General features: G+C 43.7%; 1 protein-coding gene across 1 annotated transcript in view; it reads left to right on the top strand.

Annotated features, from left to right (window-relative positions):
* Window positions 1-12,602, top strand: part of LOC124789687 (protein scarlet-like) — a 371,381-nt gene that overhangs the window by 305,137 nt on the left and 53,642 nt on the right. The gene's annotated exons all lie outside the window — the stretch shown is intronic.

Genomic DNA, 12,602 nt, shown 5'->3' with positions numbered 1-12,602 from the left:
CGCAGACAGCTGTCATGTGTGCATCATGTGTGCTTGCTTGTGTGAATGTGTGTGTGTTTCCTTTCCAAAGAAGACTTTTACCGGAAGCTCAGTGTGTAACAATCTTTTCGTTGTGCTTGTCTCCAGCTGAAAGTATTATCTTTTCCGTGAGTAGCAGTTTACCCTTTTCATAACACCGTTGACAGTTTATTAACAAACTAATCCAAATCACGTTTTACCGAACTATGATATCATATTTATATGACTGGAGGAAAACGAATAGGGAGTCATTCGAATGACGTTACGAGGCGCAAAAAGAAACCTGCGACTTTCACAAAGGGCAGATTGTTACGGCTCATCGCCTGCGAAGATCTCTGAAATGGCGAAGCTGGCCGGTTCTCCACGTGCTGCTGTCATGGGGATCCACAGAAAGTGACTGAAGCAATAGAAACCATGTTTAAACGATTGTGGGCTGGATTTGTGCGCCTTATCACAAGATGTGGACGCTGGAGACTTGCCGGCTCTGTAAAGGAGGGCAGGCGGTGACCTGTACAGTTGTTGTTGTTGTGGTCTTCAGTCCTGAGACTGGTTTGATGCAGCTCTCCATGCTACTCTATCCTGTGCAAGCTTCTTCATCTCCCAGTACCTACTGCAACCTACATCCTTCTGAATCTGCTTAGTGTATTCATCTCTTGGTCTCCCTCTACGATTTTTACCCTCCACGCTGCCCTCCAATGCTAAATTAGTGATCTCTTGATGCCTCAAAACATGTCCTACCAACCGGTCCCTTCTTTTTGTCAAGGCGTGCCACAAACTCCTCTTTTCCCCAATTCTATTCAATACCTCCTCATTAGTAATGTGATCTACCCATCTAATCTTCAGCATTCTTCTGTAACACCACATTTCGAAAGCTTCTATTCTCTTCTTGTCCAAACTATTTATCGTCCATGTTTCACTTCCATACGTGGCTACACTCCATACAAATACTTTCAGAAACGACTTCCTGACACTTAAATCTATACTCGATGTTAACAAATTTCTCTTCTTCAGAAACGATTTCCTTGCCATTGCTAGTCTACATTTTATATCCTCTCTACTTCGACCATCATCAGTTATTTTACTCCCTAAATAGCAAAACTCCTTTACTACTTACAATATCATCGGCGAACCTCAAAGTTTTTATTTCTTCTCCATGAATTTTAATACCGACTCCGAATTTTTCTTTGGTTTCCTTTACTGCTTGCGCAATATACAGATTGAATAACATCGGGGAGAGGCTACAACCCTGTCTCACTCCCTTCCCAACCACTGCTTCCCTTTCATGCCCCTCGATTCTTATAACTGCCATCTGTTTTCTGTACAAATTGTAGATAGCCTTACGCTCCCTGTATTTTACCCCTGCCACCTTCAGAATTTGAAAGAGAGTATTCCAGTTAACATTGTCAAAAGCTTTCTCTAAGTCTACAAGTGCTAGAAACGTAGGTTTGCCATTTCTTAATCTTTCTTCTAAGATAAGTCGTAAGGTTAGTATTGCCTCACGTGTTCCAATATTTATACGGAATACAAACTGATGGTCCCCGAGGTCCGCTTCTACCAGTTTTTCCATTCGTCTGTAAAGAATTCCCTCAGTATTTTGCAGCTGGGACTTATTAAATTGATAGTTCTGTAATTTTCACATCTGTCAACACCTGCTTTCTTTGGGATTGCAATTATTATATTCTTCTTGAAGTCTGATGGTATTTCGCCTGTCTCATACATCTTGCTCACCAGATGGTAGAGTTTTGTCATGACTGGCTCTCCCAGGGCCGTCAGTAGTTCTAATGGAATGTTGTCTACTCCCGGGACCTTGTTTCGACTCAGGTCTTTCACTGCTCTGTCAAACTCTTCACGCAGTATCGTATCTCCCATTTCGTCTTCATCTACATCCTCTTTCATTTCCATAATATAGTCCTCAAGTACATCACCCTTGTATAAACCCTCTATATACTCCTTCCACCTTTCCGCCTTCACTTCTTTGCTTAGAACTGGGTTTCCATCTGAGCTCTTGATATTCATACAAGTGGTTCTCTTCTCTCCAAAGGTCTCTTTGATTTTCCTGTAGGCAGTATCTATCTTACCCCTAGTGAGATAAGCCTCTACATTTGTCCTCTAGCCATCCCTGCTTAGCCATTTTGCACTTCCTGTCGATCTCATTTTTGAGACATTGGTATTCCTTTTTGCCTGCTTCATTTACTGCATTTTTATATTTTCTCCTTTCATCAATTAAATTCAATATTTCTTCTGTTACCCGAGGATTTCTATTAGCCCTCGTCTTTTTACCTACTTGATCGTCTGCTGCCTTCACTACTTCATCGCTCGGAGCTACCCATTCTTCTTCTACTGTATTTCTTTCCCCCATTCCTGTCAATTGTTCCCTTATGCTCTCCCTGAAACTCTGTACAACCTCTGGTTCTTTCAGTTTATCTAGGTCCCATCTCCTTAAATTAGCACCTTTTTGTAGTTTCTTCAGTTTTAATCTACAGCTCATAACCAATAGATTGTGGTCAGAGTCCACATCTGCCCCTGGAAATGTCTTACAATTTAAAACCTGGTTCCTAAATCTCAGTCTTACCATCATATAATCTGTCTGATACCTTTTAGTATCTCCAGGATTCTTCCATGTATACAACCTTCTTTTATGATTCTTGAACCAAGTATTAGCTATGATTAAGTTATGCTCTGTGCAAAATTCTACCAGACGGCTTCCTCTTTCATTTCTTCCCCCCCCAATCCATATTCACCTACTATGTTTCCTTCTCTCCCTTTTCCTACTGACGAATTCCAGTCACCCATGACTATTAAATTTTCGTCTCCCTTCACCACCTGAATAATTTCTTTTATCTAATCATACATTTCATCAATTTCTTCATCATCTGCAGAGCTAGTTGACATATAAAATTGTACTACTGTAGTAGGCGTGGGCTTTGTGTCTATCTTGGTCACAATAATGCGTTCACTATGCTGTTTGTAGTAGCTTACCCGCACTCCTATTTTTTATTCATTATTAAACCTACTCCTGCATCACCGCTATTTGATTTTGTATTTATAACCCTGTATTCACCTGACCAGAAGTCTTGTTCCTCCTGCCACCGAACTTCACTAATTCGCACTATATCTAACTTTAACCTATCCATTTCCCTTTTTAAATTTTCTAACCTACCTGCCCGATTAATGGATCTGACATTACACGCTCCGATCCTTAGAACGCCAGTTTTCTTTCTCCTGATAGCGACGTCCTCTTGAGTAGTCCCCGCCCGGAGATCCGAATGGGGGACTACTTTACCTCCGGAATGTTTTACCCAAGAGGACGCCATCATCAATTAATCATAAAGTATAGCTGCATGCCCTCGGGAAAAATTACGCCTGTAGTTTCCCCTTGCTTTCAGCCGTTCGCAGTACCAGCACAGCAAGGCCGTTTTGGTTAATGTTACGAGTCCAGATCAGTAAATCATCCAGACTGTTGTTCCTGCATTTACTGAAAAGGCTGCCGCCCCTCTTCAGGATCCACACGTTTGTCTGGCCTCTCAACATATACCCCTCCGTTGTGGTTTGTACCTACGGTACGGCCATCTGTATCGCTGAGGCACGCAAGCCTCCCCACCAAGGGCAAGGTCCATGGTTCAGGGGGGGGGGAGGGGGGGGAGGGGGGGCTGTACAGATATGACGACAGAGTACAATGTTGGTGCAGGTGCAACTGTTCAGGAGTTCACCGTTCAGCGCACATTGTTGAAGATAGGGCTCCGCAGCAAACGACTCGTATGTGCTCCCGTCGTCAATTACAGCTGCACTGGGCAAGGGTCAATCGAAATTAGATCATGTATTAATGGAAGCGTGTAGTCTAGTAGGATGAATCACTTTCCTTCTTACACCAGATTGACGGTTGTGTTCGGGTATGCCACCATTTTGACTCGATGTAATCACCGTCCCATGGATGCAGGGATAACATTATGCTATGGCTGATGTGCAAGCCTGTTTCCATGAGATCTATGGTAGAAATCTACGGCACCACGACGGCTGTGGACTACTTGAACATTACTATGGGTCACCTTTCATTTGGGTAGCTGTACATGTCCCAAGGCCACAATCGTGATGCAGTGGTTTGAGGAGCACTGTAATGTTAGTGTCTTGGCCACTAAATCCGCCAGATCCGAACCCGCTAGAACACATCAGGGACCGTATCGGGTGACAGGTCTGGTCACACAGACCACCGGTTCATAAGCTACAGTGCAGATCAATTCAATTGAAACATTTTTAATGTGCTGATGCAGTGCATCATACCATTACATACCTGTAGCTTTACTGCTACAAAAAGGGCTCCATATGGCGCCGATCAGTGTCCCGAAGAATCTGAAAGCGCTGGATTGCAATCTGCACAGTAGAACAAAGCGTGCCAGTAGGTACGCTGGCTACCTCTCTTGAGACACTGCGCTTCATATCAGCGCATGTGTGAATGTTCCCCTGGTCAACCCTGTCCTTCAGATAGCCCCACAACCAGAAATCACTGTGAATGAGATAAGGTGATCGTGCCGAATGTGTTTCGGAGCAGTAGTTCAACTTCACGAGTGATGTGGGATGGGGCACCATCTTGCATAAGAACTGTTGAGTCCAATGCGTCTCTCTCCTGTAGGGCGGGTTCAACGCTGGCCAGTCACACTGTAGTCTTCGGTGCTTGTGCGCCAACCTGTTCAAAAAACGTAGCCACGAAGCCACAACATACGGTGAGACGTTCACCACATAGAGTAACTTCATGCACAGTGACTGGAAGTGAAGATCCCCGCACTCGGCAATTCTGTGTATTCACCTCAACCATCAGAGAAAAAAGAGATTCATCTGTGCATAGGATGGTACAGGTGTCATCTGCTTACACTACATCTTCATCATCGTCAACTGCAATCGTTGCAAGAGAGTGGAGAGCGAAGCGAACCCGCCGTTGTACGTCCTGTGGTGCAAGCTGCTGTACGATATGGAACTAGTACGGATACCATTTGAGAATGGTTCGAAGCACCTTCCGTTCAGTGGACCACGGGACGTTCAACTGTCGTGTCAGAGCACGTGTGTGCCAGTTGATCGGGATTTGTGCGCAGCGTTGTCTGCCATAGAAACAGCGATTTCACCAGTCACCTGTGGTGCAACCGGTCGTCGGCCTGTTCCCGGAATGACGTCCAGTTTTCCAGCGAATGGAGAAAGAGGACCTTTATGTAATCCATTCAGCCGGCGATATTCTTAACGTGCAGCATTATTGTTGTTTTGATGATAAAGCTTCACCCATAATGCCCTGCACCTTTTGTCCAAGCTTATGCTGACACCTCAAGTGCAGTGCGACTAGTCAGGTGTGTGAGGCTATGAATCATGGTGACTGATCACGCCACCTTGTGGCTATAGTTGGAACTGGACGGTGGCGCTGTGACGCATAGCAGTCATGCACCCCATACACTGGACATTGATGCTACCAATTTTGGTACTCGTACGATAATTAGTTTCCTTATGATAATGTGTTAAATAGGGAAATTTTAATTACAACCACCCGCTATATCCAGAAACCTACCAATAATCGCTGCTGTATTGCGTTATAAAGCTGGACCAACGTGCTATTAAGCAGTTGGTCATAAATATTTCAGCTAGCCGGTTTACGCACTCCGTGCTTGTCCCAAAAATGTGACACACCCCTGTCCTGGCACTTTTCTTCCACACAGTGTCTTCTTCCTCCCCTCCACATTCTCCATTTCTGTGGGACAAACCATCTGCTTACACTACATCTTCATCATCTCAATAATTACTATTAAAAACAGTCTTGACCACAATTTATTTAATAAGGTGACCGGTTTCGACCACTACTGTGTTCATCTTCAGACCATTGAGTAGGAACCTCTTTGTTGGAGAATCACTACTACAGTAGTGATTCTCCAACAAAGAGGTTCCTACTCAATGGTCTGAAGATGACCACAGTAGTGGTCGAAACCGGTCACCTTATTAAATAAATTGTGGTCAAGACTGTTTTTAATAGTAATTATTTATAAGACATTGATCACTGCTGTTCCCACAATGCATTCAAAAGTAATTCATCATCTCAGTCTGATTCTGCAACACTTTAGTAAAAGCTGCACTAGGTATTAAGTCCGGAAGAGCTTAGTCAGTTTCATCATGATTCGAAACCTACAGTTATGAATATAAAAAAATTATCTTGCCTTTTGGTTGACTGCGGTGTCATTGTACTGGTGACAGCACACCTCTGCGACGGACGATTATCTAAATATACTATAACAGGTGGCAAAGAATATAAACTATAATGAAATGGCTCCGAATATGATGAAAAAGGTACGCTCGCAGTATTTATCGAATGATATTGTCAAACACAATCGTGAAGACAATTTTAATATGGGAACGACCAAGGCTCAGTAAATCCTGCACAAGTAAATGAAAGTCAAACCCATTCCTAAATGTTTCGCAACAGAAAGAGGGCGAAAAATGTCACCTGACGTACTTCTTGGAACTCGTTGATTGGCGAGTCAAGATCAACATTTTCTACAATGTGGGATGGCCTAGAAGTTATATAAGAGGCGGTACCTAGCACCGAAACACTTCGTTTGTGACCGAAATCACACACAGTATATAAATGTAAGTTCGGATTCATAACCTTCTCCCACTAGACAATGCTGCGATTGCTTAACAGTCGGAACACGTACGAATGGCACACACCGCTACACAAATGGAGTAGCGTTGACAATTTAGACAACACCTACATTAATCTGATGAATAAGGGCAACACTGTCCACTTCCGAGTGGTTTTGCAAGTGCGACAGCCAAGTGCAGGTCTCAGATTCAAGCCTCAGTGCTTCCACGTATTCGTCCTTGGTGTAAGTACTGGGACGGGCTGCACTCAGACTCGCAAAGGCCGTTGAAGACCTACTTGACCGAGAAGTAGGATCTCCAAGGTCTGGGAAACTAAACACCGACTTGGAGAGGGTGTGTTATTTCCATAGCATTCCGCTGTAGGCACATAGTGGTCCGTCACGGCCGGGATGTGGAGCCGGTAACTTGTTACATAAAGGTAATTACATATAACGGTACCGTGATGAAGCTGATAGTAGACGTATAGGGTTCTTCTGCTTGCTGGGATTGTTTTCCAAGGGTCTTAATGGTCTTAACTGTATTCCGATACGGAAAGAAGTTGACAATAAGTATGGGACACGAAAAAACAAAGCCGAATGGTACATACTTCAGTGATCCCATTCTGATCCTAATGAATCACACAGAAAAGCTTTATTTGTTTGGAAAGAGCAAGAACCAGGGGAGGATTCATATGAACTATTCATGACCTGGTACCTCCGGATTTTACCTCCATTGAATCAAGACATCGAACAAGAGACAAGAATTAATGTTATTCCATTCCACAAAATTGCTGTCAGTAGACTTAATGAAATGTGAGGATTTTTGTGGATTTCAACTGTTGAGATGATATCTGCGACATTCTAACTTATCCGAGTTAAACCTTCTGGAAGGAATGAAATCACAGTGTCATCTCTGTGGTCCACCACAGGTGGCATTAGGGGGAACTGCAATATCCGTACTGCCGATTGCACGACAGAAGACGAAGTTCGTTATTAATAATAAATATACGTAAACTAAACACACTCCCTGAGAAAACAAGGGCTCGTGACCTGAAACACTCTCTTTCCTACCGTAACAAACAACACTCGGGGTTAAATGTCATTGAGACAGAGCAGCCACTCCGAAGACTGTGGATTTAACATTAATATTATTTGTTTTCGATAATTTTTATGTGTTATGTCGTTCACAACATTCTTGCTTTGGAGTTGTGAAGATTATCAGTGGAAGAAACTAGGAACTGGATGGGGGCTGAATATGACTGTTAACGGTGTACTTTCTTCCAGTCAAGGCGTCTATTTATGCATAATTTTGAGTGTTTGATACACTGCATTTTTCTTAGTTGCACGGGATTAGTGGCGTTTCCAACCGTGTCTCGCGAGAGGCTACATCAGAATTGACGATCATCGTTCGTGCCTTTGTTCAACTATCGTCACTTTCTCACACGACCAAAACGACAAATTAAAGGAGGAAAGTGTCTGGATTCGTGACTTGTGTTGCTCTATGTTCTTAGACTATTTTGTTCTGTTGCCACATTACTGAGAAGTACCAAATATATCCTGCCTGACAAAAAAAGCGAACCGCCCAAAAGACGTGATCGGATGTGAAAGTAACTTCGTACAAGTACACACCATCGGCGGGAATGTAAATGATTGGAGTTACATTTCTTTTTGACTGGTGTAAAGTTGTACCTAGTGTGTCCCAGATCTGAGTCGAGGAGCCTAACTGCAGTGTTCGTTAAAACACAATTTTTGCTCATGCAAGAAAACTGACTGCAATGATCGTTCACTTCTCTGAATTCTTAAATAGGTGATGCTTGAGTTTTGTCATTTCACACAACGAAAACACTGCTACAGCGAGAACAACAATTTGGGTGTGCAACAGGTTACACTTGTTATTTTTGGTTGCCTGACCTTGGAAAAGTTGTAGGAGAGTCAGGTATTTTCTAATACGAGTCAGGACTGAGATTAAAAGTTATTTATTTGCTCTAATGACTGATACAAATCACAGTAAATTCACAGAGAGCAAAGTTCACTAAAACTCAAATCAAATTACTCCAACACAGTGGCGAGACACAAAAATATGTAGAAAACTGTTTGGAGGAAGTGTAGCTAGCTAGATCTGGACAGCTGGCAATTTAACGATTCAACAAGGTAAGACACATCATAATGAAATTTAGCAACACAAGTTACTTGCCGAAGTAAGCAAGTAACGAACTGCTCAGAACGTAGATCGCATTGTCGCAATTTTCCTCTCAGTGACAGCCTGGAGGCGAAATGCCTCTGAACCGGAGCCTCCAGACAAATGGTTAGAATCTCAGTTCATAGCCTTCCGCTCTCTACTTTCAATGAACTGTGTATGGAGTGGTCGATTCATGCTGCTGCCAATGTGACAGGCTGGAATATCGCTCATATCACGAATAACAGAGGTGTGTAGCAGAGACTTCCCACTCTTGGTGTACAAAACGCACGTTAACATTACGAAGTTATTGCCAGACTGTACCAGTGTTTCTGTGATCCGTTGAGCACTTTGTGCCAAACGCAGTGGTGGGGAAAATCAATTTAAATGGATAAACAAACTTGTGGAGCGAAAGCAACTGTCATTCTCATGCTAGTTGGTAGGTGCACGGCGTCTTGGGCTTTGATGCTCATGCGGAAATGGCAAAAATGTCAAACTCAGTTATTCTCAGGGGTCGACTGTGATACCACAGTCTCCCCCCCCCCCCCCCCCCCCCCCATGCCCGCAGCTAGGCCAGAGCGTCGACTCTCTCCACAAAAGCATGAAACACGCAAAAGTCTAACTTCCATGAAAATTGCCAGTCTCGCTGGGGAAATGTGCCTCTCCTAATTACACTAGCAGATTGTCCTCTGGCCGATAACAGGAACCTGAGTCCATACCGCAAATGTACCACCCAGTGCGAAAAATTCAAAACTTTTCCGCCTAACACACAGGAACAGTACTCACAAAATAATACCGGTGGAAGCATCTACGCAACGCTGGCGTGTCTTTTATACCTACCAGTAACAAATCTAGCAGCCCGCTTCTGAATTGCTTTGATGTATTCCTTTGATTCGACCTGTTACGTATCCCACACACTCAAACAGTTCTCAAGACTAGGTCGCACTAGCGTCCTATATGCGGTCTCCTTTACAGATGAACCGCATTTTCCTAGTATTCTCCCAATAAACCACAGTAGACCATTCGCCTTTCCTTGTCGATATACTTCAATCGCTTTGCAACGTTGCTCCCAGATCTTTACACGACGTGACTGTGTCAAGCAGGAAACCACTAATGCAGCATCGGAACGTACGGGTTTGACTTCCCTACTCATCCATTTTAACTCCTATTTTTCTAGATATAGGGCTGGATGCCACTTATCACACCAACTACAAATTTCGTCTAAATTATCTTGTATCCTCCTACGGTCACTCAACTTCGACACTGTATCATTCACCACAGCACCATCAGCAAGCAACCTCAAATTGCTATCCATCCTGTCCGTCAAATCATTTATGTATTCAGAGAATAACAATGGTCCTATCACACCACCCTGGGGGACACCTGACGATACCCTTGTCTCTGGTGCACACTTACCGTTGAGGACAACATACTGGATTCTATTATTTAAGAAGCATTCGAGCCACTCACGTATCTGTGAACGTATTCCACATGCTTGTTCCTTGGTTAGCACCCTGCAATGGGGCACCATGTCAAATGCTTTCCAGAAATCAGGAAATATGGAATATGCCTGTTGCCCTTCATCCACAGTTCGCGGTATATCATGTGAGAAAAGGGCAAGTTTAGTTTCACACGAGCGGTGCCTTCTAAAACCTTACTTATTCATGGATACAAGCTTCTCGGTCTTAAGAACGTTTACTATAATCGAACTGAGAATATATTCTGGAATTCTGCAGCAAACCGATGTTAGGGATATTAGTCTGTAGTTTTGTCTGCCCGTTGTTTTGCCCTTTTAATACGCATGAGTCACTTACACTTTTTTCCAGACGCTTGAGACTTCCCGCTGGGCAAGAGTTTCGCGGAAAATGCAAGCTAAGTAAGGGGCTCATCCTGCAGAGAGCTCTTTGAAAAACCGAACTGAAATCCCATCAGGACTTTGCGACACTTGTTTTCAATTCCTTCACTTGTTTCTCTGCAACAGGGATGCTTATAACTATGTCGTTCATGCGAAAGTCTTCTAACGGTGGTATGTTTGTACGATTCTCCTGTGTTATCGATTTCTCGAGCGTGAAATTTTAGTTTTACTACCTTCGATTGTCTCTCCAGAATGGTCAACAAGTGACTGGATGGAAGCCTTAAACCAATTTAGCAGTTTTACATAGGATCAGAGTTTTCTCAGGTTCTGTACCAGATATTTTGGTAAGGTGTGACGGTGGTGGTAGCTGCATGCTTCACGCATAGATCTTTCATATATGCACGAGCCTCTACTAATCTTTGCTTGTCGTCATTGGCGCGTTCTCTGTTGAACCAAGAGTACAGCTTCTGCTCCCTCTCTGTTTTCCGAATCTCGTTATTAAGCCATGGAGGATACTTTCCGCCCTTAATCCACTCACTAGACACACAATTCTTCAGACCATGATCTACTATCTGCTTAAACTTTGCCATTTGAGAACAGATAATGGACACCCTAAAACATACTGTATCATACTTTAACATTGGTCGACTGGACTAGGGAAAAACCGTCCCATCAGTGGACTGCAGATACATCACAACACAAACGGTTGCGTTTGGGGTGATGCCGCGACCAGGAGGTGTGGAGTACTGAAGAATGGTGTCGCACTTTGTTCAGTGATGAATATTGGATATGCTCTACCCCAGATGACCATCGCTGACGTTGGCGATCTTGGTAGAATTCCCATTGTTCCATTGTTTTGGAGTGAGGCTCCAGCTCTCGGGTGACACACGTCTTCAGAGCGGGAAGTAAGTGTTTATCTCTTTCCGCCATTTCCTCGTGATGTATCTGTTGTACTGGACCAAAGTGATGGCATTTCACTTTCTAAGTGACATGCTGACTACTGCTTATCTGCTCTTTGTAGCAAAAACACTGTGCTAGCCTTCTTAATTGCTTCATTAACTTTCGTAACTATAGTTGTTCTAATGATATCATGCTCGCTAATCCCCGTTTCTGTATTGACGTTGTAGCTACAGGGTCTAAGATATTTCCATTATACACCACGAGAAAATGGCGGAAAGAGATAAACACTTACTTCCCGCCCTGAAGACTTGTATCACCCGAGAGCTGGAGCCTCACTCCAAAACAATGGTACAATGAGAATTCTGCCAAGATCGCCAACGTACTCGTCAGCGACGGTCATCTGGGGCAGAACATATCCAATATTCATCACTGAACACAGTGCGACACCATTCATCAGTACTCCACACCTCCTGGTCGCGGCATCACCCCAAACGCAACAGTTTGTGTTGTGTTGTAACTACAGCCTACTGATAGGACGGTTTTTCCCTAGTCCAGTCGACCAATGTTAAATTACGATACAGTATGTTTTAGGGTGTCCATTACTTGTTCTCAAATGGCAAGCAGAGATGTGAAGTGATGACGAGTGCGCCTGCCCTTACATTCCCAAGCAGTCCAGCACAAGGTGTTGTCCCACGAGTCTGGACATTGTACGATTCTATCACCCATTCTAACAGAGACGTACATTGAAGCACCAAAGAGACTGGTATAGGCATGCGTATTCAAATATAGAGAAAAAATGGCTCTGAGCACTATGGGACTCAACTGCTGAGGTCATTAGTCCCCTAAAACTTAGAACTAGTTAAACCTAACTAACCTAAGGACATCACACACATCCATGCCCGAGGCAGGATTCGAACCTGCGACCGTAGCGGTCTTGCGGTTCCAGACTGCAGCGCCTTTAACCGCACGGCCACTTCGGCCGGCTTCAAATATAGAGATAGAGATATGTAAACAGGCAGAATACGGCGCTACGGTCTGCAACGCA

The sequence above is a fragment of the Schistocerca piceifrons genome, chromosome 3, assembly GCF_021461385.2.
Source record: "Schistocerca piceifrons isolate TAMUIC-IGC-003096 chromosome 3, iqSchPice1.1, whole genome shotgun sequence".
Lineage (NCBI taxonomy): Eukaryota > Metazoa > Arthropoda > Insecta > Orthoptera > Acrididae > Schistocerca > Schistocerca piceifrons.
Note: the sequence above shows the minus strand (reverse complement) of the source record. Positions and strands in the feature narration are given on the sequence as shown.